General features: G+C 44.9%; 1 long non-coding RNA gene and 1 pseudogene across 1 annotated transcript in view; one reads left to right on the plus strand and one right to left on the minus strand.

Moving 5' to 3' along the window:
- LOC146064281 (uncharacterized) overlaps positions 1 to 25,158 on the minus strand; it is a 95,543-nt gene that overhangs the window by 52,138 nt on the left and 18,247 nt on the right. The window lies entirely within an intron of this gene.
- LOC146064280 (phosphatidylethanolamine-binding protein 4 pseudogene) lies at positions 18,865 to 19,883 on the plus strand (annotated as a pseudogene).

Genomic DNA, 25,158 nt, shown 5'->3' on the forward strand with positions numbered 1-25,158 from the left:
CTCTTATCTATGCTGTATGATATAACACTACAACACACAGCACTAATTCAGCATTTCTGTTCAAAAAATATTTGTAAAAAGGAAAACTTTGCTATGTGTCAACCCGCACTGCTGTAGTGGACCCCATAGGGTGAGAGGAAATAATTACAGTGTCAAAAACTGTTAGATTGGTAACAACAACAACAACAAAAAATTACTGTTGGTGCTAAAATGTTCACACTGATTCGGGGTCCCAGCAACCCACCTCATCCATAAATCTGACAAATTGTGCAGATTTATTCAGAACTTCCCATTCATCCTGCCTATCCCAATTTGCAGTCTGTAATTGTAATAGTCAAAGAGGAATCCTGCACTCTTATTAGCTGAAACACTCACTACCCTGACCCAGGGAGCGCAAAACCAAATGTATTATATATTAACAATTATGCACACAGAGGAATTGTGTGTATGGGGGAAATTAAAGCCCTGTACATACACATCGATTTGCTTTTGATTCAATGTTAGATTTGATTTTCTATTAGATCTGGCATTAGATCTTTCCATTCGATTTGGCATTAGATCTGTACTTTTGCATTAGATATCGAATTTGATATTCATTAATGGTACATTGAACACATTTGATTTACTAGATCGAATTCAATATTTCCTTGGCTAAATAGTAGATTTTTCTGTTCAATTTTGTGAAAACAGGAGCGCGAATCGAATTTAGATCGAAAGTGACACAAAAACCATTAGATTTAGTTTAGGATTCGATTAGATTTTACTTCTATAAGCAAAATCGAATTGAAAATCGGTAAAAAAAAATAAAAAAAAACGATGCATGTGTACTGGGCTTTACTAAGATGGGAGTTCAATTTCACATGGGATGTCGCTATGGGTAAGTGTTAGAATCTACTAATTTAGCATCTTCTAGAAGATAATAGATAGTATCTGATATACTCCCACCTTAGTAAATTCCCACAATTACTTATTTTGTGTGTTCATAAATGACCTTACATACCGTAGTTATATATAGGGGGCTATTCTGATTCAATCAGAAAGCCACAATCACTCTTAGATGGACAAAACCATGTGGATTGGAGGTGGGGCAGATGTAACATGTGCAGAGAGAGTTGGATTTGGGTGTGGGGGGGGGGGTGTACTTCAAACTGATATCTTTATTACAGTGTAAAAATGAAGCAGCCAGTGTTTACCCTGCACAGAAACAATAAAAAAACCAAATCTATCTCTCAGAATAACTCCCATAGGGCCTTATTTTAGGTCACTCTTTCTGACAAAATCCTTCTTAGATGGGCAAAACCATGTGCACTGCAGGTGGGGCAGATGTAACTTGTGCAGATATAATTAGATTTGGGTGGGGTTTTACTTCAAAGTGAGATCTATATTGCAGTGTAAAAATAAAGCAGCCAGTATTTTCCCTTCACAGAAACAAAATAACTCACCCAAATCTAATTCTCTCTGCACATTTTACATCTGCCCCCCTGCAGTGCACATGGTTTTGTCCATCTAAGAAGGATTTTGTCAGAAAGAGTGAACCAAAATAAGGCCCATAGTTACATAGTTGATGATAGTTACATAGTTGATGAGGTTGAAAAAAAAAGCCATTAAGTTCAACCTATATTGAATCTTGTTGCCCTTCTCTGAACCCTTACTAGTTCCAAGATTTGTTTTTCTTATGGAGTAGTGCCCAGAACTGTACACTGTATTCTAGATGAGGCCCTACCAACAATTTATGTAGTGGCAAAATGACACTGTCTTCCCTAGCCTCCGTGCCCCATTTTATGCATGCTAATACTGTATTAGCCATTGCAGCTGCTGGTTGACATTGAGCAGTAAAGCTGTGTACACCCGGGCTATAATCGCTGAGCGACCATATTGGCAGCGATTGGAGTGTGCACCGGCAAAAAAAATCACCGGGTGCGCGCTCCCGTTTTTAGCCCCCTCATGATCTCTGGTTGCAGGCTTGCTCCTGCGACCAGCTGATTCCCTCTACGGCTCCCCCGGCAGAGGTTCCCTTTCATCAGCGACCATCTCTGGTCGCTGATGAAAAGGAGACACTGAGCAATATATTGCTCAGCAATATATCTGCCCTGTGAGTACATAGCTTCAGACTACTGACATTGACCACCCCCAAATCCTTCTCCATTAAAGATTTACCCCATTTAATTTGGAGATTGGATGCTTGTTTTTGGTACATAGGTGCAGGCATACTCTCTGAGCACACACCCCCAGAGAGGGAGGAGGAGAAAACGGCAGAGTAGCAGCCACATGAAGAGAATTGGGGCTCACTTTATCTAATCCCAAAATATAGGCATTAAAACAAGCAATATCTTCTCTTCCCTATAAGTGCACAGGAAAGTAGAACATACTGTTGCAATTTTTTAAAACCACATATTTTATTTGTACTACCGACTTTTCTATATAGTTTGATCAATATTTTGCTTTACAGAAGGTCCTGGTACCACATTTTCATTTTTATTTTAATTCAATGATTTCTGTAGAAATTTTTAGAATACAATAAGCAAAAAACCCGATATAGGCAAGGAGTGGAACAGACATAAACACCAGACCCGACACAGTTGCTGAAACGAGACGTAGGGTACTTATACAGTAAAAAATAATCGAAATGTTGTTAACAATAAAATACCATACAGAGACAAAAATGTATTAAGTGTGAGCATTCCAAACAAAAGCTTTTCATTGCAGGATATGTGGACTACCATTACCCAAAGGCGCCATTTGGGTTATAGATACTAGCGGATATATAACGCACATAAATTTAAGGTAGTATATCACACTAAAATATAGCAAATACGAATAAAGAAATATAGACTATCAGCATAATACCCATTGAAAAAAAAAAAAAAAAAGGAAGGAAGGAAGGAAGGAAAAAAAGATTGTTGCAAAGTCAGGTGTCCGGTCAAACAGGGAAAATAAGAAATAAAAATTAACTAAACCCACCCATAAAACCCAAAGCAAACCAACCCTATAACCCCCCCACCCTGTACAACCCACCCACAACTAAGGCGTACTTGGATCCCTTAACCCCTTCCTGACAGAGCTAGTTTTTGCGTTCCTGACAGAGCCATTTTTTTCAAATCTGACATGTCTCACTTAAGTGGGGATAACTTTTTTTTGCTTTTACTTATCCCAGTGATTTTGAGATTGTTTTCTCGTGACACATTGTACTTCAAGTTAGTGGTAAATTTTCGTCAATACAGTCTGTGTTTTTTTGTGAAAAATACCAAAATATCGTGAAAAAATGGAAAATTTAGCGATTTGCAAAATGTTAAATTTTCTGCTTGTGAGACAAATAATCTTACCACTCAAAATAGTGAATAACTAACATAGACCATATGTCTACTTTATGTTGACATCATTATTTCAACTTCCTTTTAATTTTTTGGGACACTAGGAGGCTTACAATATGAATAGCAAATTCTCAAATTTTCAAGAAAATTTCAAACACTGATTTTTTTAGGGACCAGTTCAGTTCTGATGTGACTTTGAGGGACTTGTATGTGAGACACCCCCATAAATGATGCCATTTCAAAAAACTGCACCCCTCACAGTATTCAAAACAGCATTTTGGAAGTTTGTTAACCCTTTAGGTGTTTCACAGGAATTAAAACAAAGTGTAGGTGAAATTTCAAAATTTCTTTTTTTTTGCAGATTTGCAATTTTAATACATTTTTCTAAGGAACACAGTACATTTTACTAGAGAAATGTGACTAAAAATTGATTCCCCCAATTCTTTTGTTTTCATAAATATCCTATATGTGGCCCTAGTGTGCACGGTGACCAAACCACAGGCTTCATAATAGAAGGAGCACCTACTTGATTTTGGAGCCTCCTTTTTATGAGATTATTTTTTAGGCACCATGTAGGTTTCTAGGCACCATAAGATGCTAAAAGTTAGGAACCCCCCCACAAGTGACCCCATTTTGCAAACTACACCCCTCAGGGAATTCATCTAGGGGTATAGTGTACATTTCAAACCCCCAGGGGTTTCACCAATTGTGGTACAACTGGGCAGTGAAAATGAAAAATTATTTTTTTTACACAAAAATGCAGTTCTGGCTCCAAATTTGTCATTTTCAGAAGGTATGAAGGAGACAAAGCACCCCAAAATCTGTGCCCCAATTTCTCCCGAGTACGGCAATGCCTCACATGTGACCAAAAAATACCAGTTGGGTGCATGGCAGGACTCAGAAGGGAAGGAGTGATTTTTGGATTTTGCAGCTCAGATTCTGGTGGAATTTTGGTGGGTGCTATGTCGCATTAGCAAGACCCCCCAAGCACCAATACAGTGGAACCCCCCCACAAGTCACCCCATTTTGAAAACTACACCCCTCAGGGAATTCATCTAGGGGTATAGTGTACATTTCAAACCCCCAGGGGTTTCACCAATTTTGATACAAGTGGGCAGTGAAAATGAAAAATTACATTTTTTTACACAAAAATGCAGTTCTGGCTCAAAATTTTTCATTTTCAGAAGGTATGAAGGAGAAAAAGCACCCCAAAATCTGTGCCCCAATTTCTCCCGAGTACGGCAATGCCTCACATGTGACCAAAAAATACCAGTTGGGTGCATGGCAGGACTCAGAAGGGAAGGAGTGATTTTTGGATTTTGCAGCACAGATTCTGGTGGAATGAATGGTGGGTGCTATGTTGCACCAATACAGTGGAACCCCCCCACAAGTCACCCCATTTTGCAAAGTACACCCCTCAGGGAATTCATCTAGGGGTATAGTGTACATTTCAAACCCCCAGGGGTTTCACCAATTTTGATACAAGTGGGCAGTGAAAATGAAAAATTACATTTTTTTACACAAAAATGCAGTTCTGGCTCACAATTTTTCATTTTCAGAAGGTATGAAGGAGAAAAAGCACCCCAAAATATGTGCCCCAATTTCTCCCGAGTACGGCAATGCCTCACATGTGACCAAAAAATACCAGTTGGGTGCATGGCAGGACTCAGAACGGAAGGAGTGATTTTTGGATTTTGCGGCTCAGATTCTGGTGGAATTTTGGTGGGTGCTATGTCGCATTAGCAAGACCCCCCAAGCACCAATACAGTGGAACCCCCCCACAAGTCACCCCATTTTGAAAACTACACCCCTCAGGGAATTCATCTAGGGGTATAGTGTACATTTCAAACCCCCAGGGGTTTCACCAATTTTGATACAAGTGGGCAGTGAAAATGAAAAATTACATTTTTTTACACAAAAATGCAGTTCTGGCTCAAAATTTTTCATTTTCAGAAGGTATGAAGGAGAAAAAGCACCCCAAAATCTGTGCCCCAATTTCTCCCGAGTACGGCAATGCCTCACATGTGACCAAAAAATACCAGTTGGGTGCATGGCAGGACTCAGAAGGGAAGGAGTGATTTTTGGATTTTGCAGCTCAGATTCTGGTGGAATTTTGGTGGGTGCTATGTCGCATTAGCAAGACCCCCCAAGCACCAATACAGTGGAACCCCCCCACAAGTCACCCCATTTTGCAAACTACACCCCTCAGGGAATTCATCTAGGGGTATAGTGTACATTTCAAACCCCCAGGGGTTTCACCAATTTTGATACAAGTGGGCAGTGAAAATGAAAAATTACATTTTTTTACACAAAAATGCAGTTCTGGCTCAAAATTTTTCATTTTCAGAAGGTATGAAGGAGAAAAAGCACCCCAAAATCTGTGCCCCAATTTCTCCCGAGTACGGCAATGCCTCACATGTGACCAAAAAATACCAGTTGGGTGCATGGCAGGACTCAGAACGGAAGGAGTGATTTTTGGATTTTGCAGCACAGATTTTGGTGGAATGAATGGTGGGTGCTATGTTGCACCAATACAGTGGAACCCCCCCACAAGTCACCCCATTTTGCAAAGTACACCCCTCAGGGAATTCATCTAGGGGTATAGTGTACATTTCAAACCCCCAGGGGTTTCACCAATTTTGATACAAGTGGGCAGTGAAAATGAAAAATTACATTTTTTTACACAAAAATGCAGTTCTGGCTCAAAATTTGTCATTTTCAGAAGGTATGAAGGAGACAAAGCACCCCACAATCTGTGCCCCAATTTCTCCCGAGTACGGCAATGCCTCACATGTGACCAAAAAATACCATTTGGGTGCATGGCAGGACTCAGAAGGGAAGGAGTGATTTTTGGATTTTGCAGCTCAGATTCTGGTGGAATTTTGGTGGGTGCTATGTCGCATTAGCAAGACCCCCCAAGCACCAATACAGTGGAACCCCCCCACAAGTCACCCCATTTTGCAAACTACACCCCTCAGGGAATTCATCTAGGGGTATAGTGTACATTTCAAACCCCCAGGGGTTTCACCAATTTTGATACAAGTGGGCAGTGAACATGAAAAATTACATTTTTTACACAAAAATGCAGTTCTGGCTCAAAATTTTTCATTTTCAGAAGGTATGAAGGAGAAAAAGCACCCCAAAATCTGTGCCCCAATTTCTCCCGAGTACGGCAATGCCTCACATGTGACCAAAAAATACCAGTTGGGTGCATGGCAGGACTCAGAAGGGAAGGAGTGATTTTTGGATTTTGCAGCACAGATTCTGGTGGAATGAATGGTGGGTGCTATGTTGCACCAATACAGTGGAACCCCCCCACAAGTCACCTCATTTTGCAAACTACACCCCTCAGGGAATTCATCTAGGGGTATAGTGTACATTTCAAACCCCCAGGGGTTTCACCAATTTTGATACAAGTGGGCAGTGAAAATGAAAAATTACATTTTTTTACACAAAAATGCAGTTCTGGCTCAAAATTTTTCATTTTCACAAGGAATGAAGGAGACAAAGCACCCCAAAATCTGTGCCCCAATTTCTCCCGAGTACGGCAATGCCTCATGTGTGACCAAAAAGTGGCAGGACTCAGAAGGGAAGGAGTGATATTTGGATTTTGCAGCACAAATTCTGGTGGAATGATGGTGGGTGCTATGTCGCATTAGCAAGACCCCCCAAGCACCAATACAGTGGAACCCCCCACAAGTGACCCCATTTTGCAAACTACACCCCTCAGGGAATTCATCTAGGGGTATAATGTACATTTCAAACCCCCAGGGGTTTCACCAATTTTGATACAACTGGGCAAAATTACATTTTTTTACACAAAAATGCAGTTCTGGCTCAAAATTTTTCATTTTCACAAGGTTTGAAGGAGAAAAAGCACCCCAAAATATATGCCCCAATTTCTCCCGAGTATGGCAATGCCTCATATGTGACCAAAAAATACCAGTTGGGTGCATGGCAGGACTCAGAAGGGAAGGAGTGATTTTTGGATTTTGCGGCTCAGATTCAGGTGGAATGAATGGTGGGTGCTATGTGGCATTAGCAAGACCCCCGATGCACGGTGAATTGATGGACCTAATAATCCATAGATGTGTGGTATATTTTAAAACACTCCTTTATGCAAAGGCCGGGTTTGTCAGGGCAAGTTTCACAGTGGAAAATAGTTTCCTTTCTTATTCCCCTTTTATAACAAACTTTGCACCTTTTTTGTGTCCTGCCCTTTTTTGCAGTGGAGGGGATTTCGTTGGGAAAATGCTGCCCTGGTACAATACGGGGGCCAGTACTAGAAGTACTGGGGCCCTCTGCCTGCTGGTTCCCAAATATCAGGCCCTTTATGACTTCCTCTTGAAAGTGCATAAATGTCCCCCTCTGGCCGGTAGAACGGAATAGCACGTAAGCGTTATACAGTGCCATCTGGATGATATACACGGCCAGCTTCTTGTACCAGATTTTTGTTTTCCGCAGGGCACTGTACGGCTTCAGTACCTGATCTGAAAGATCCACTCCGCCCATGTACCTATTGTAATCCAGGATACAATTAGGTTTTGAGGTGTGGGTACTGGTACCTCGTACAGGGACGGAGGTGGTACTGTCTCCGTGAATTGTTGTCAGTATAAGGACATCCCTCTTGTCCTTATATTTGACCAACAACATATTTTCAGTGCATATTCCCCTGCTTTCACCCCTTCTCATTACTTGGGCAATGTGCGTTTTTGGGAGGCCTCTTTGGTTCTTGCGCACAGTACCGCAAGCTGCTGTACCTCTTGAACCAAGGGCCTTAAACAGGGGGATGCTAGTGTAAAAGTTATCCACATAGAGGTGATAACCTTTATCCAGGAAGGGGTGCACTAAATCCCAGACAATTTTTCCACTAACACCTACGAGGGAGGGGGGGCATTCTGGCGGTTCAATACTTGAATCCTTCCCTTCATATACCCTAAACCTGTGGGTGTACCCTGAGGTGCTTTCACACAGTTTATACAATTTTATGCCATACCTTGCCCTCTTATTGGGAAGGTACTGGCGGAATTTAACCCTTCCTTTAAAATGTAAAAGGGACTCGTCCACACAAATGAATTGTTGGGGGATGTACATCTCCTCAAATTTGGCGCTGAAATGATCAATGACCGGCCTGACTTTGAATAGCCGGTCAAAGGTGGGATCATCTCTGGGTGGGCACTGTGCATTATCGCTGTAATGCAGAAATTTAAGGATCATCTCAAAACGAGTCCGGGTCATGGCCATACGGTAAAATGGGGTGCTGTACAGAACATCTGTACTCCAATATTGCCTAATTTCTGGCTTTTTTACTATGCCCATATGAAACACCAGACCCCAAAACGCCATCATCTCTACTGCATCTACAGGGGTCCACCTAGCAAATGATGACGTGGGGTTTTGAGCAATAAACTGCTGGGCATATAAATTAGTTTGGTCCACCATTAAATTTATAAAATCATCAGAGAAAAATAATTTGAAGAAGTCAATTTCTCTGAGACCTGTGGAATCAAATTGGATTCCTGGGATGGCCAAAAACTCAGGAACCTGGGGCTCAAAATTGGCTGGTGGTGGGATCCATACGGGATCAATCATTGGGGGGGGGTCTCAGCTGCTCTACGGGGGCGTCTTTGAGGGGGTCCCTCATCACTAGAGGAGGAAGATGAGGTTAACACAAATCCTTCAAATTCCCCGCTTGCATCACTGTCTGTGTCACTGTCAGAGGCAAGCATGGCATATGCCTCCTCCGCTGAGTACATTCTTCTGGATGACTGGGATGACATTTGGGATGACCTTTGGGATGCCATTTTTATTTTTGTGTTTGTGGTTGTGAAATGTTTCAACACGTGTATAGTGTAGGGGGGGGTACAAACTTTATTTCAACCAGGTAGTGTGTATGTAGTGCAGAAAAAAAAAAAAAAAAAAAAAAGGTCCTGCACCAAAAATTGAGCACAGATGTTAGTCAGTAACGACCGTCACTGAACAGCGCTCAAAGGCAACAGGAATTTATTAAAAAAAAAAAAAAAAAAAAAGGTCCTGCACCAAAAATTGAGCACAGATGTTAGTCAGTAACGACCGTCACTGAACAGCGCTCAAAGGCAACAGGAATTTATTAAAAAAAAAAAAATCAACCCTGTGCCGAAAAAGCTGATCAGTGATGTACGTCACTGATCAGCGCACAGTGGCCGCAGGACACCCACAAAATCACAGTGTGTGTAAAAATACCCACAGCACCCTCAAAAAAAAAAAAAAAGGTGAGGGGCAGCAGGTGCACAACCTTTGGTGCAACTGGCAGGTATATATTTCCTGCAGACACAAAATATAGCACTCTATCACTCTCTGTCACTCTCTCTCTCTATCTCTCACTATCTATCACTCTATGACACTGCAGCACTGACAGGAATTTAAAAAACAAACCCCTGCACCCCCAAAAAAGTTGCTGATCACCTCAGATATAGTGATCAGCACAAAAGGCGGGGGCAGCAGACACAAAATTTAGCACTCTCTATCACTCTCTCTCTCTATCTCTCACTATCTATCACTCTATGACACTGCAGCACTGACAGGAATTTACAAACCCCTGCACCCCCAAAAAAGTTGCTGATCACCTCAGATATAGTGATCAGCACAAAAGGCGGGGGCAGCAGACACAAAATTTAGCACTCTCTATCACTCTCTCTCTCTATCTCTCTATCTCTCACTATCTATCACTCTATGACACTGCAGCAAACCCCTGCACCCCCAAAAAAGTTGCTGATCACCTCAGATATAGTGATCAGCACAAAAGGGGGGGCAGCAGTCAGTTATATAAAAAATATATATCACAATCTGTCACTATCTCTCTATCTCTCTCTCTCTATCTCTCTCTCTATCTATAACTCTATTACACTGCAGCAAAATATAGCACTCTCTGTCACTAGGCCTCTCTATCTCTCTCTATCTCTCTCTATCTCTCTCTATCTCTCTCTATCTCTCTCTCTCTAGCTAACTGCAGCAGCACAACACAGCACAACACAGCACAACACAAGTAGCAAGATCCAGGCAGTGATCAGGTAAGTATTTTGCACGGTTTGCACGGATCAGGTCAGTATACTGCGGCAGCCAGGCACGGTGACCACACTGCACGCAATTCCAGACCGGAATGGCGTCTGCAGTGCAGTCACCGTTAGTTTAAACCCCCCTCCATGGCTGTGATTGGTCCGTCGGTCCGACGAACCAATCACGGCCTTTGGGGGCGGGCGGGGTGAGGTGGGGTGACACCAGTGTCACCCTTACACCCCACGGTGATTGGTGCTGTACTTTACAGCACCAATCACCTCCGATCCCATGTCACCGGCGAACGTTATTCGCCGGTGACACAGAAAACGCTGTAATTGGCTGTTCACACTGAACAGCCAATCACAGTGATCGGCGACGGGGGGGCGGCATCGCAGCCCCCCCCGGGCACGCAGGGACATGTCTGCTGTCAGGGACAGCAGACATTGTCCCTCTGTCACTGCGTCTCTAGACGCAGTGACAGTTTTCAGCCATGACGTATATATACGTCATGTGTCGGGAAGTACTTCCCGACCATGACGTATATATACGTCAAATGTCGGGAAGGGGTTAACCATAACCCCTTTATTCTAAATTCTACTATTCTATGCAAACTCCCCCCTCCCCATTTATTTACAGGATATTATAACAAAGATACGGTATATCAGGGGAAGTGGACTTGACCTTTATGTGTAGACGGATCAAAATAAAAAAAAACTCCCCCACCATCAAATTCAATGACAGTGCGTTCACCATACAGAATCAGTAATGCAGCATCACATAGTATACATTAAAAGTACCTATAACAGTAGTAAAATCAGGATGGATATATATGCATGGTATTGCATACGGTATTACTGAGGAAAAATAATAGTGCTGCTAAAGGTCCATATAGTATAGGAAAAATAGCAATAAGGTGTTTGTCTCCAGCGTCTCGGGGATAATCCAGGCAGCATTCTGGACATGCGAACATAGCTTCCCAGAGACTTGAAGCAACCAAGGCAAGTTTTACAGCAGACAGGCCCATAAAGGTACGTGTATCTGGGGTTGGTACAGGAGCAGTAGCGTTCACATATGTACTGTATATAGGCAGGCTGCCCTCCACGACCTCTGCAGTCTCCACCGCACCATACAGACAGGAGACAGGCCACCATAACAAACATCATCAAACTTGCTTAAAAGCCTGGTAGTAGAGACTTAGAATCGCCAAAATAATTATTTGAGTGGAGAGTTCCATGATCCTGTATAATGCTCAGTATATATAAATATTATTGTCTCTAATTCAATAAATCCTCAGCTGTAAAATAGCCGCACACAAGTGGAAAGGCGATGGCTAGCACGTCGCCAGGTATATATAGAATGTCAACGGCGTAAAGAGGGTCCAATAGGATAATATTCAGAGGACTCAAGGAAAATAGCTAAATATCTGTGCAGAGGATTTGGTGACAGTGCTCCCCACTCATTCATTCCAAGCTGCGTCACAAGTATAGTCCAGTGTGTAGCAAGGGTCACAACTGCCCCGGAGATTCAACCCACCTTGCAGGTTCCAGAAAATGTATATCAGAAGTACCTGCTAAGCCCAGAGCAGGATCAGTTCTGTACAAGTACCGCAGCCCAGGAGACAGGCAAGCAAGATGGCGCCAGCTTCTCCGTGCGGTGTGCCTCGGAGGAGACAGTTCCCACTCTCTTCCGCCAATCCTCTGGAGAGTCACCAGACGCCCCAACCCGCCGAGTCGCCCGGCAAGAGGCACCAGCACAGTCGGACATCTGAGCTGCACCCCAGGGACTCCGGCGTTCAGCCAGAGCCGCCGGAGGATCCAAAATGGCACCCTGGAGAGGATGCACGGCGCACAGCAGGCCCACCCGATCATCCAGGACTCCATGAGCCGTCCAGGAGAGCCATGGGCAGCACAGGAGCATCTCTGGAGACACCGGATGTATGTATATGTCGTCCGCAGGTCCCAGGGCGGGATAATTATACAGGATATTTACGGAGCTCACACTCCCCGCACCCGCTCTCAGTGCTGGCCAAGGCACGCCCCACCACATTTTCACTTTAATAGGTAAAAGAACCAAGATACAAGCAGGGCCGGCGCCACCACTAGGCAGCTCTAGGCATTTGCCTAGGGCGCCGGCACCTGGAGGGCGGCAGTTCGCCCCTCACTCCCAGCGAACTGTGTAAAAAAATTGCTGCCCCGGCATCCCTGCAGTGCTGGGGCGGTCAGGGGTGTCCGTGCAGTAGGGGTACCTGCGGCGCCGTCATGTGTATAAAGCTGGCTGCGGCCGGCGGGGTCCCTGTAGTGAATAGCAAATAACTAGCACTATGCGCGCGGCGGCGCGGGAAGCGCTAGTTATTTGCTATTCACTACAGGTACCCCGCCAGCCACAGCCAGCTTTATACGCATGACGGCGCCGCAGGTACCCCTACGGCACGGACACCCCTGACCGCCCCAGCACTGCAGGGACGCCGGGGCAGCAATTTTTTTACACAGGTACCACTCCCTCCCCCCGGCACAGGGGCGCCCCCACCCCGACTCGCCTGGGGCGCTCCGGTGCCTTGCACCGGCCCTGCGCTCATCCCTACTATATACACACTTCTGTGATGAAGTCACTCCTGAAGCTTCACTGCAGGGGGTGTCTGGTCAGCTTGTATACATAGGTGCTGATTTATGTTTTTGTTGGTGAGTGCTCAAGCCAAAAATATAGGGGAGTGGCTTCATGGGGAAGAGGCGTGACCACAAAATAATACCAATTCATATTACGGAGCACAGTTGTCTCCAATATTCAAATTACAGCAGCAGAGTGCTAAATTCATAAATGCCCCCACAGTGCAGGTACATAAATTCCCTCACAGTGCAGGTACATAAATTCCCCCACAGTGCCAAATACATAAATGCCCCCACAGTGCCAAATACATAAATGCCCCCACAGTGCAGGTACATAAATTCCCTCACAGTGCAGGTACATAAATTCCCCCACAGTGCCAAATACATAAATGCCCCCACAGTGCCAAATACATAAATGCCCCCACAGTGCAGGTACATAAATTCCCCCACAGTGCCAAATAAATAAATGCATTTATTCGCTGGCTGCTGTAATAAAAGCTCTGTTTTTATGAATGGCCAGCTATTATTTTGGGTCTAATAGAGCAACGTGCACTGGATTTACTGACCTTATTCACATGAGCCTTATAGAGTGACTATCAGCTCATGGCCATGCAGGCACCCCAAGAAGAAACTAGAAGCTGAGAAACTAGAAGCTGGCAGAAGAGTCAGTTGGGGTGAGCAAGCTGCCTCCTTGCACTGTGCTGCAGCAGCTGCCCCAGGCTGAGACGGACGCCGGCGGTGGGTGGTCGCGCAGTGGAGGGAGAGGGAGGGGGGAGGTTGGCGCTGGCGCCCGGCGGCTGTGCATGAGGTCACGTAAGAATGCACGGGGTGTGGTGGGGACCGGGTTGCTATGCTTATTGGCGTGCAGGATGGACGTGTGCTATATAATATAGCGGGTATGAGTTGTATGAGCACGACTCAGGCCCCCGTGGGTGTTTATCAATTTCCGCGGGTGATCAAGCCCTTGAGCACCCACAGAATTGGCGCCTATGCTTGTATATACACACAAACAGTAGCAGCAGACTGTCATTACTCCAGCACTGACCAGACATGTTGTTTGTTGATTCAATCACAACCTCTCACCTACAATAGTGCATTTGTGAGAATGTGTTTCTGGTTTTAGTTCTATATTATAAAAAAATCTTAAAAACAGCTAAAATCACTGAATTTATTAATATTATCCTCAATTACATCCACAGTCCACAGTTACCATGGTGTGCAGTAAGAAAAAGAAAATAAAAATGAAAAAATTTTCTTTTTTTAATTTTGAACTTGCATTAACAGTGGACCCTGTGCATACACACTACGCAGCCAGAAGCTACTGTATAAGGTGACACAATGAAGCAACACACTTACACACACAAACGGACTAGTAGACCTGCATTCTGGGCCAATGCTAAAAACCACAATGGCACATTAAGAATACCCCCTGTATTAATTTGAAAAGGATTCCGTTATAGGGCCCAGGTTTTTGGTCCCCACAACATGACCGTGTTAACAGATTCCAGTCCCCACAATGTGATCAGGGCCGCCGAGAGGCAGGGGGGGCGGGTACATTTTACCTGGGCCCGGGCCTGCCAGGGGGGCCCGGGTCCAGACACACACTTTAAAAAAAATATTTATTGGGCTGCGGGTGCGTCGGGATGACAAGGACCTGTCCGCCCGCCCACCCGGCCGCCCATGTGTCCGGCCACCCGCCCGTCAGCTGTGGCTGCCCCAGCCTTCCCCTGACTGTCCTTCCCCTGCACACAGAGAGACAGACGCTAGAAGTCATAGTTCACCTCTAGCGTCTGACAGGAATCACAGCTCTGCACTTCCTGGTAACGCTGCAGAGCTGTGCTCCCTGTCAAAGACGCTGGAAGTGAAAAATGACTTCTAGCGTCTGTCTCTCTGTGCGCAGGGGAAGGCAGGGTACAGCAGGGGCAGCTGCAGCTGATGGGCGGGTGGCAGGACACACGGGCACATATTAACCCCTTGGCAACGAGCTAGAACCCCTGGCAACGGAAATTACCCTTGGCAACGAGCATTAACCCCTGGCAAAAAATATTAACCCCTTGGCAACATCCAATAACCCCTGGCAATGAGCAAGAACCCCTGGCAATGGACAATAAACCCCCCTTGGCAACGAGCAAGAACCCCTGGAAAGGTACATTAACCCCCCTTGGCAATGAGCATTAACCCCTGGGAACAAATATAAACCCGTTGGCAACAAGCAAAAACCCCTGGTAATGCATATTAATCCCTTGGCAACGAGCAAGAACCCCTGGCAACGCACATTAACCCCCCTCGGCAATGAGCAAGAACCCCTGGCAACGCACATTAACCCCCCCTTGGCAATGAGCAAGAACCCCTGGCAACGGACATTAACCCCCCCATTGACAACGGACATTAACCACCTTGGCAACGGACATTAACCCCCTTGGCAACAAGCCGGTAATTTATAATTTAGTAGAAGTCTTACTGTGGGGGGCAATGTGGTGTGGCATAGTCAGTGTGTATCGACTTTTGTGTGACATCCCATTTTTTTGGGACGGTCCTGCGGGAATTAGACACTGCATGCGTCTAATTAGGCAGGCAGGCAGGGAGGCAGAGGGCATGGCCAGCAGTTCACACAGCACTGGCCATGCCCTCACAGAGACAAAACGGCGCCCAAAAAATTTTGGAGCGTGCCTCTGGCACACAAATATATTCCTTTCTCCACTGCGAAAGTTGAGAGGTATGCATTAGGGGTGAGGGGCATTGCAATGTGTGGCATAATGTGTCAGGGGCATTACAGTGTGCAGCATAGTATCATAGGCATTGTGGTGAGCTGCATCATGTTTCAGAGAAATGGCGGTGTGTGGCATAATGTATCGCTCGCTCAGACACTGCCCGGCTGTTCCCGACCCAGCGTGCGGCCTGCGCTGCGTGTCTCGATCATAGGTCACGCTGCGCAGGCTGCAGCGCTGACCACCAGCGCCGGAACTTGCTTGCCGCCGGGCCTCCCACATCCTCCCACATCATACCCGACGCCGAAACCTGCTCGCCACTGGGCCTCCCACAACATACCCAACACCTGAACCTGCTCGCCACCGGGACTCCAACGTCGCTCATGTCTACCCGACGCCTGCCTATGCACTGCGGACGCCTGCCCCCCTCCGCAGCTCAGAAAAAGTAAGTGTGGGGGCACAGCTCGCCACTCCAGGGGGGCCCCGTGACACTGTTGTACCGGGCCCAGGATTTCTCTTGGCAGCCCTGAATGTGATAATTAGCAGAAAACACACACACACAGGGGTGGACCCGGCGCATACACACTGGCCTCACCTCTGGTGCAATAGCCTATAAATGCGGCTCAAAGTATACACTGGAACATTAGAGTACTTTTTTTGTTTGTGATAGCTTCTCTGTATATCTCCATGGTTATTCCCACTTTCAATGATACTCATACTTGCCTACTTTTGAAAACTAGTTTCAGTGAGATTCCAAGTGCTACCGGTAGTAAAATGTGCTGTTGAGGGGGGGGGGGGGTAGCGTAGTCAGCCAGCGTTACGCAGTTAACATAGTCAGACAGCGCTTATTACATTGTGTGGGAACCATTGACCATTTTCACCTGCCTGACATGACAGGTGTGAATGTGTTCCTGGAACACCCCCACTATCCACGCCAGCCCGAAGCGTGGAGTGTGTAGCGAGCCCCACGAAGGGATGCGGTATGCGTCCTCCTGACCTGTTCATACCACCACTATCCATGTCGGCGTAGAGTTGAATGCATAAAGCGCAGCGAGCGAAGCGAGCCACCGAGCCTGAAGCGTGGCGATCGCAGCGAGCCCCGCGAGGGGCGCGGAATACACGTCAAGTAATCCGCATACACCGCCCCCTAAACTGGGCAGCATCTCCCTGAAGCAGAGACGGGCAGGGAGATGCTCTCCAGCCCCCGTGATACTGGGACGCGCGGGAATCTGAAATTTGGTATGGCATTGTTTGAAAGATGGTAGTGCAGGACAGTAATACCAACTTTGCTCAGCAACGCCACCTTGTCTTCAAACACTGGCACTTATTGAGCCGGACTCATTCAATACATTCAGAAATGCGGTAAAAATCCTGAAACCAGGGTTTTAAACCATATTTTTTCTTTAGTGAATCCCGCTCATAAAGAGTTATTAGCATATTGTACAGTATCTGCAGCTCTATTAAGGATAACAGAAGCACGATTACCAATGTCGTTTCAAAAAAAGTCTCAAAGCACAGAACAATAGTTGTAAACAAGAGACTTGTTAACAAGTATGTTTCAGTGTGTGTGTGTGTGTGTGCGCGCACGCGCGTGTGTCACACCTTCCGGACCAATGAGGAAGGTGTACCATTATACACACACACACACTCAAAAGGGCATTGGGCTGCAGCTCAATATTATGCCTTTTTGGACTTGACCACTGAAACAGCAGCTGTCGGGTTCCTATAGCACGGGCTGGAGCAGATGAGTTTGTGTGTTTGAATGGTACTTATATGTTAGTTAGGCGCCCAATTAGCATACGGATGCTAACTTAGGAAAATCGCATCGCATCGCATGGGCTATTTTAAGGGGCATGCGATGCTATGCGATTTTCCTACATAATTTATTCACTGCTCTTTTAGCCCTGGGGGATCGCGTCAAATCGCATCGCACCTCCTGCAAAATCGCATGCGATCGCATGCGATTTTATAGGGTGTGCGATGCCATTACATTAGGTATACAATAATATGATTGTATGTCCTAAAAATAGCTTTTACGCACCCCCCTACTATCCACGCCACCCCGAAGCATGGCGAGCGCAGCGGAACGCATCCTCCGAACTTTTCATACCCCCACTATCCACGTCAGTGTGGAGTCGACTTTCTATAGTGTGGCGAGCGCAGCAAGCCACCGACCCAGATGCGTGGCGAGCGAACGCGGATTACTTTGCCATGCTTCGGGCTCGGTGGCTCGCTGCGCTCGCAACACTACATAAAATCAACTCCACGCCGACGTGGATAGAGGGGGTATGAAAAGGTCGGAGGACGCGGGGCGAGCGTAGTGAGCCATGCTTCGGGGTGGCGTGGATAGTGGGGGGGGGGGGGGGTGCGTAAAAGCAATTTTTAGGACACACAATCATATTATTGTATACCTAATGTAATGGCATTGCACACCCTATAAAATCGCATGCGATCGCCGATCGCATGCGATTTTGCGTCAGGTGCGATGCGATACCTTGGGGGCACACAGAGATGTGAATAAATTACATTAAAAATCCCATCGCATTGCACATCACATGACACTAAAATGGCCCATGCAATGCGATGCGATTTCCCTACGCAGAATAGCCCACTAAGCAAATAGCTTAGTGGGCACCCAACTAACATATAAGTACCGTTTGAATTATTCAATGCCACTAACTGGTCCTACTTACTGTATAAATACATACATGTGATGGCGATACAAGCATCAGTCATGATAGAGTCTTGCAGTTTTAAATGTGCTGACAAAATGCAGTTCCAGTAGTTTGTGTAAGTAATAACATTACACTTAAAAATACCATAAATACACAATCAATCATTGACTCTACCATTAAAGTTACAGTAAGAGACAGTCCAGAATTGCAGTGAGCTAATAAGGTGTAAACCATAACATTTGGAATGTGACCACTGCCCATGGAGTGTGGTTGGGTGAATTAATTGTAGAAATGTTAATATCATCCAAATACTATATTTGAAAAAGTCAGATTGTACTTAAATTGTAAGGACATTACTATTCTGTAAACAATTTTATTTTTTTTAGCAAAAGTGTGATTAACAAACACATATTAACATAAGGTGAGTTTAAAAACACCAATGAATATTAATCAGTGTTGTGGCTTTGGACATATTCTGTGACCACCTCTTGAAAGACGTAGTGATGGAGGGCCCTAAATTGGTCCCCCGAGTCAGAACTAGACGGAAGAAAGGATATAAAAAATTAGACCCCTCCATCATCTCAGAATAATAGCATAGCATTCCAATATGCAACCCACCATCACTTGAAATAGTAAGCTCAGGGAAATCACAGAGCTAACTGAAGCTTCATTCAAATTTGAGTAATTATGACATCACAGAATGACAGAGCTAACTGAAGCTTCATTCAAATTTGAGTAATTATGACATCACAGATATAGAATCATAGAACTCGGGCAAAGCATAAGAGTTTGCAGACAAGCACTGGCCAGAACGCATAGTGGTGACTTCTTGACAAGACTTGCTAATATGTCAAGGTTATTATTTCAGGTTGGATTCCTGCTTTCATTCTTATCCATCACTTCTTGTAGGCCTATTTCATGTGACTTTGAGCCTATCCTTGGAGACGACACCAGTTTCTGCAGTACAGATCTTCATGTTATATACCCCAATATGGGTGATGCCTCCTGTATTTATATACCAAAATGTAATGGATATCATAGTGGCTTGACACAAAATTGGGGACCTCCATTGATCAAATATGACAACGCCAAGCCAGAAATGATGTATACATTGATTATGGTGGATCCAGACGTTCCAAACAGACTCAAGCCAATATACAGATTCTGGAGACACTGGCTCGTCACTGATATACCAGGTGATGTTCTCCTCAGAGGCGAAGACGTAACTGGAAATGTCTTATCTTCTTACCATCGACCAAACGTACCAAAGCAAACAGGATATCACAGATACCAGTTCCTGCTCTACATGCAAAAACCAGGATATTCTCCCGTTCTCCTATCGGGCGAGGAGCCTCGTGCAAGTTGGGATGTTACTGAATTTGTCCAACGGTCTGCCTTAGGTGATCCTGTAGCCACCTCTCAATTCATGGTCATTCACCCGCTCCAGTAGGATTCCATAACTGTGCGGTTTTAAACTGAAGCAAGAAACAGATTCAAATGTTTGGAAGGCTGTTAATGATAAAACATCTAGGGGTAGATGTATGAAGCAGTGATAAGGGAGGAGAAGTGATAAAGTGCCTGGTACTTTATCATCAGACAATCGGCTTCTAACTATCCCTTTTTAAACCTAGTCTGTACAGGACTGGGTGTAAAAAGGGATAGTTAGAAGCCGATTGTCTGGTGATAAAGTACCAGACACTTTATCACTTCTCCTCCCTTATCACTGCTTCATATATCTACCCCCTAATGAATTAATGAAAATCATTTTCCAAATTGTTTTTACTGCAAAATATAAGCATTACAATGTGAAATGTCATTAATAACAATATGTATTGCAAACATTTTCTATATTTCCTATTCATCAGAAATATTACTGATATGTCTATGGATTAGAAAATCAAACAGCAAAGATTATGTATATATGTCAACTGTATACATTAATATTAAAACATTTGAACACATGAATATACAATATTCTATTCAATACAAATTTCAATAAATGAGATCTATAATTGAGCTCCTGGCGTAACTGATTGTTTTTTCTTGGGTTAAAAGAATTGTATTTGTCAATTATTGATGTTATCATCTTATTATTATTAATCAGATGAATAAAAGATAATTAGTGTCAAATAAGTGTAAAAACAGGTTGAAAGGGGAGTTTATGGTGGGAGGGGGAGAGAAAAAGAGGGGGGGATGGGGAAGGGGAAAGCCATGCGTGTCCAAGCCATCCGTTCCTTTTTTGATTAAGCTATAGGTGGGTCTTGTAAAAGTATTCTGGTCTCATACCAGAGAGTTGTACGGAAACATTTATGAATTTGTTGTTTGATGTCCGTTGGCAAGGCGTCTATATAACTCTCCCATTCAAAGAAGAATTTTGTTTGAGATTCCTTAGGTAATGTTGTTTCAGTCCATTCACGTTTAAATATTTGGAATCATTTTTCTTAGTACATAAGAAATGAGGGAGGTACGTTGGATATCCATTGTGGTAATATGCATTTTCTTGCTACCGCAGAAAGGTACAACAAAATTTTTTGCATCCTACTGAAATTTTTGGGGTGGTTGGCAAATATCCCAAGATGGCCCATGCTGGTGTCAATAGTAGATAATTTACCAAATGATCTACCAAAAATTTCTGACTGTCGTCCAAAATTTTTGAATAGCTGAACATTCCCATAAACAATGGTATAAATCTGCATCAGAGCCATTGCATTAAGGACACACCGAAGAGTTGGTTAGGCCCATTAAAGTGCAGCGATGGGGAGAAAAGTAGCCCCTGTACAGTATTTTGAAAAGCGTGTCTTTGTAGGATGTGGCTGATATTGTTTAGTGGAGTATAGCAGAGCTTTTAAGATAGTCTTTTCGTTTAGATTGGGGAAGCGTGACTGCCATTTAGCAATACCTGTTTGGAATTGGCCTGTATAGTAAGGTTCTCATAATTTTTGGTAATAGTAAGTAATAGCTCTTCTGGAGTAACCTACTTTCAACAGAGCCTTAAAAAGGTGATTATCCCAGTCTGCTGTACTTATTGTAGATATTATATCACCTTATTGGTGTAGAGTTGAGCTTAGAGAAAAGCCAGATTACATGGTGGTAAAAAATCATAATGGGATTTTGCCTGTATGTAATACCCCATTCACACCAGCATAATTTCCGCGGGAACAACCCGCGACCAGCGCAGGTGTGAAAGGATCCCGGGCCAAAATCCCGGCAAAAAATGCCGGGATTTCAACCCTGCTATGGAGCAGGGTTGTTCCCGGGTTTAACCCGGGGACCTGGCCGGTGTGAATGGGGTAGGGGATACCCGGGTATCATTATTCTTTTTCATATATTGTCCCCCTTAAATGTGGAATAGGATGACAACAACACAATCAGCACCTCACTCAGAATGGGGCACCCGTCTCCCCATGTGTACACAGCTTAAATAAGAGATGAAAAGACACATGAGGGCAGAAGGGCCCTGCTCTTTCGGGATATGGCCACTATTTAGGCTGACAGGGCTTAGGTCGACAACTGAAATAGGTTGCCATGACTAAGGTCGACAGGGTCAGAAGGTCAACACAAGCATTAGGTCGACAATGGGAAGGTCAACATTGTTTTTTTTCCATATTACTGTATTTTGAGCGGGCATGTGCCCACAGGCGGTATTTCATACCGTACCATCCACTACAGGGTGGTGGGAGTATAATAGTGTGCCGAGGGCAGCGTGGCACTGTGCCCAAAGCATGGCAAGTGCAGTGGTACACTTAGACTGTGTCCATGTTGACTATGTCGACATTTGGGACAAAAAAAAAGGGGAAAACTCATGTCGCCCTATTTCAGGTGTCGGCCTAAGCCCTGTCAACCTTCAGGTCACCCACGGACTGTTATAATAAATATAACACAGCACTGCAACACTGGACTGGTTACCATAGAGCAGGTCACCCCCACACTGATGCAGCACAGCACTGCACTGCACCACTGGACTGGCTACAATAGAGCAGGTCACCCCCACACTGATGCAGCACAGCACTGCACTGCACCACTGGACTGGTTACCATAGAGCAGGTCACCCCCACACTGATGCAGCACAGCACTGCACTGCACCACTGGACTGGCTACAATAGAGCAGGTCACCCCCACACTGATGCAGCACAGCACTGCACTGCACCACTGGACTGGATACAGTAGAGCAGGTCACCCCCACACTGATGCAGCACAGCACAGCACCACTGAACTGGCTACAATAGAGCAGGTCACCCCCACACTGATGCAGCACAGCACTGCACTGCACCACTGGACTGGATACAGTAGAGCAGGTCACCCCCACACTGATGCAGCACAGCACTGCACTGCACCACTGGACTGGATACAGTAGAGCAGGTCACCCCCACACTGATGCAGCACAGCACTGCACTGCACCACTGAACTGGCTACAATAGAGCAGGTCACCCCCACACTGATGCAGCACAGCACTGCACTGCACCACTGGACTGGATACAGTAGAGCAGGTCACCCCCACACTGATGCAGCACAGCACTGCACTGCACCACTGGACTGGATACAGTAGAGCAGGTCACCCCCATGCTGCTTTCACATTGCCTAAACGTTTGAGACCCGGTATTTTGAAACGGTATTTAAAACGGTTTATTACAGTTTTAAACCCCTTTCACACCGCACATAAATACCAGGTCTCAAGCAGGTTTGCAGTGTAAAAGCAGGACAGACAGTAGCTATGAGAGCGCAGTGCATATGTAATGAGCCACTCATTACATATGCTCACTCCAAGACTGCTACCGCACAGCACTGCGCCACTGGACTGGACCGATACAGCAGAGCAGGTCACCCCCACAATGATACAGCAGAGGCAGAGCAGGTTGCCAATCCATGCCACTTTCCCACAGCCACTAACACATCCTCTCACTAGAACTGGGGAGAAAATGGTGCCGAGCCATTTGGAATTATATAGGGTCTGGATATCAGGAGAATCTGACAGAGGGATGATGACATTTTGGCACATTCTGGGATCCGAGTTTAGTGGGAACAGCGAGCTGAGCTCTGATCCCGTCTCAGATTGTGAAATTCAGGTACGTTCGGATCTTGGAGATCCGAATGCGCTCATCCAGGGCCGGAGCTACCATTCGGCAGCCTTAGGCAGCTGCCTAGGGCGCCGGCCGCTAGAGGGCGCTCTTCCTTCAGTGGGTCCCAATTTATGGTGAGGTTTCCTCCCGCACTGTGCCCGACACCACAAACAGCAGTCGCTCGATCTCACTCCCACTTTGCATGCTAATTGTCCTTCTCTCCCCATAGTGAGGAGAACAAGTGACGTCCAGCACTTATCCAGGAGCGCACCCACACACGCTGTCTTCCCTCTCATCACACTCCCTGCACACTGTGTCTTGCCTGCCCGGCGCCTTCTGTAGTGAAGCTGCTCAGCACTGACAAAGGTTTCCCTGTACGGATGACGTTACAGGGACACCCGCCGATCGCACCACTCCAACCCGCCCCCATGCCTGTCAATCAGCCCCAACGGGGTCCTGTCAGCACAGTCCAGTCGGCACAGTGCAAATTGCAGCCACCAGGGTGCCCAGCGCGGGGGGTTATGGGAGTTGTAGTCTCCAGGGTCACATAGTATCCAGGAAGCAGAAACTTAGAGCTGTGTGGGAGCAAGGCATGCTGGAAGGAGGCTGTCATCCTGGGATCTAGGCTGCTCTTTGCACTTAACCCCTTGCCCTTGGGTACCTTATTCGGGGCAGCAGAGGAGGCTTTCTGCTGACCCTGTGCCCCCTCAGCAGATGTCACTGGGCAGGCTGCTGACACTCTAAAGGCCTGGCCCACCATGTCCCCTGGGAAGATAAGTACCCCACTCTGGCTTATATAATTATACAGTACATGTTTGTTCAGTGTATATATATGTAGTATATACACCACTTGGTGTCTGGACACAGGAGGGAGCACATCTATAGGAGCTAAAAGGTTTTAGAGACCACACTCTCACCCCTGTGATCCTTGAGGAACTTTTGGAAATTGGAGTATACTCCAGATAATTATATAAGGGGACCACTTTTCAAAGATCTACCCTGTATATTATATTCCAATTAAGATTTATAATGGTACATAAAATTATGAACAGATTATAATTTTTCGAGCTGTAAGTACGGGCAACCGCCCTTTGCATAAGGGTCTTTAATAGAATAGAAAGATCCAGGAATTTACTCCTCTGAGCTAAAGAAATTTTGAGCATTTTAAACGGACTTTGTACTACTGCAAAATAGCAAGAATTTCCGATAAAAGACGTAATAAGTTAAAAAATTTTGAAAAAAATTGAACCTTTAAACGGACCTTGTACTACTGCAAAATAGCAAGATTTATTCCGATAAAAGAATCCAATAAGATCTGATATCAAATTGTTCACCCCTGATGAAGTCTCATAAAGAGACGAAACGCGTTGGGTAACCTTTGAAAACCATCACGATCTGTAAATTTAAAGAATACGTTTGTATTGAAAATTTGTCTCAAAAACTTGCATTTACATTTTGTTTTAAATGTTTTAATAAATGTTTTATATTGAAAAATGTCGATGGTAATTGTATCATAAAGGAAAGACTAGAAGTATCTATATCAATTGTATAGGGCGCTACATAACACTATTGGTTGTGATATATATATATATATATATATATATGGTACATACATACATATATATTGTCCATAACTAGCGGCACTCTGGACTAATAAAAAAAGTGTAATTAATTCAATGTATCAGCATTTTATCGTGCTTTTTTTCAAGTTCAGCTGAGAAAAGTGCAATAAAGCACTGAAACATTGACTTAATGATGCTTTTATTGAG

Source organism: Crinia signifera, chromosome 3 (assembly GCF_055691185.1).
Source record: "Crinia signifera chromosome 3, ASM5569118v1, whole genome shotgun sequence".
Classification (NCBI taxonomy): domain Eukaryota; kingdom Metazoa; phylum Chordata; class Amphibia; order Anura; family Myobatrachidae; genus Crinia; species Crinia signifera.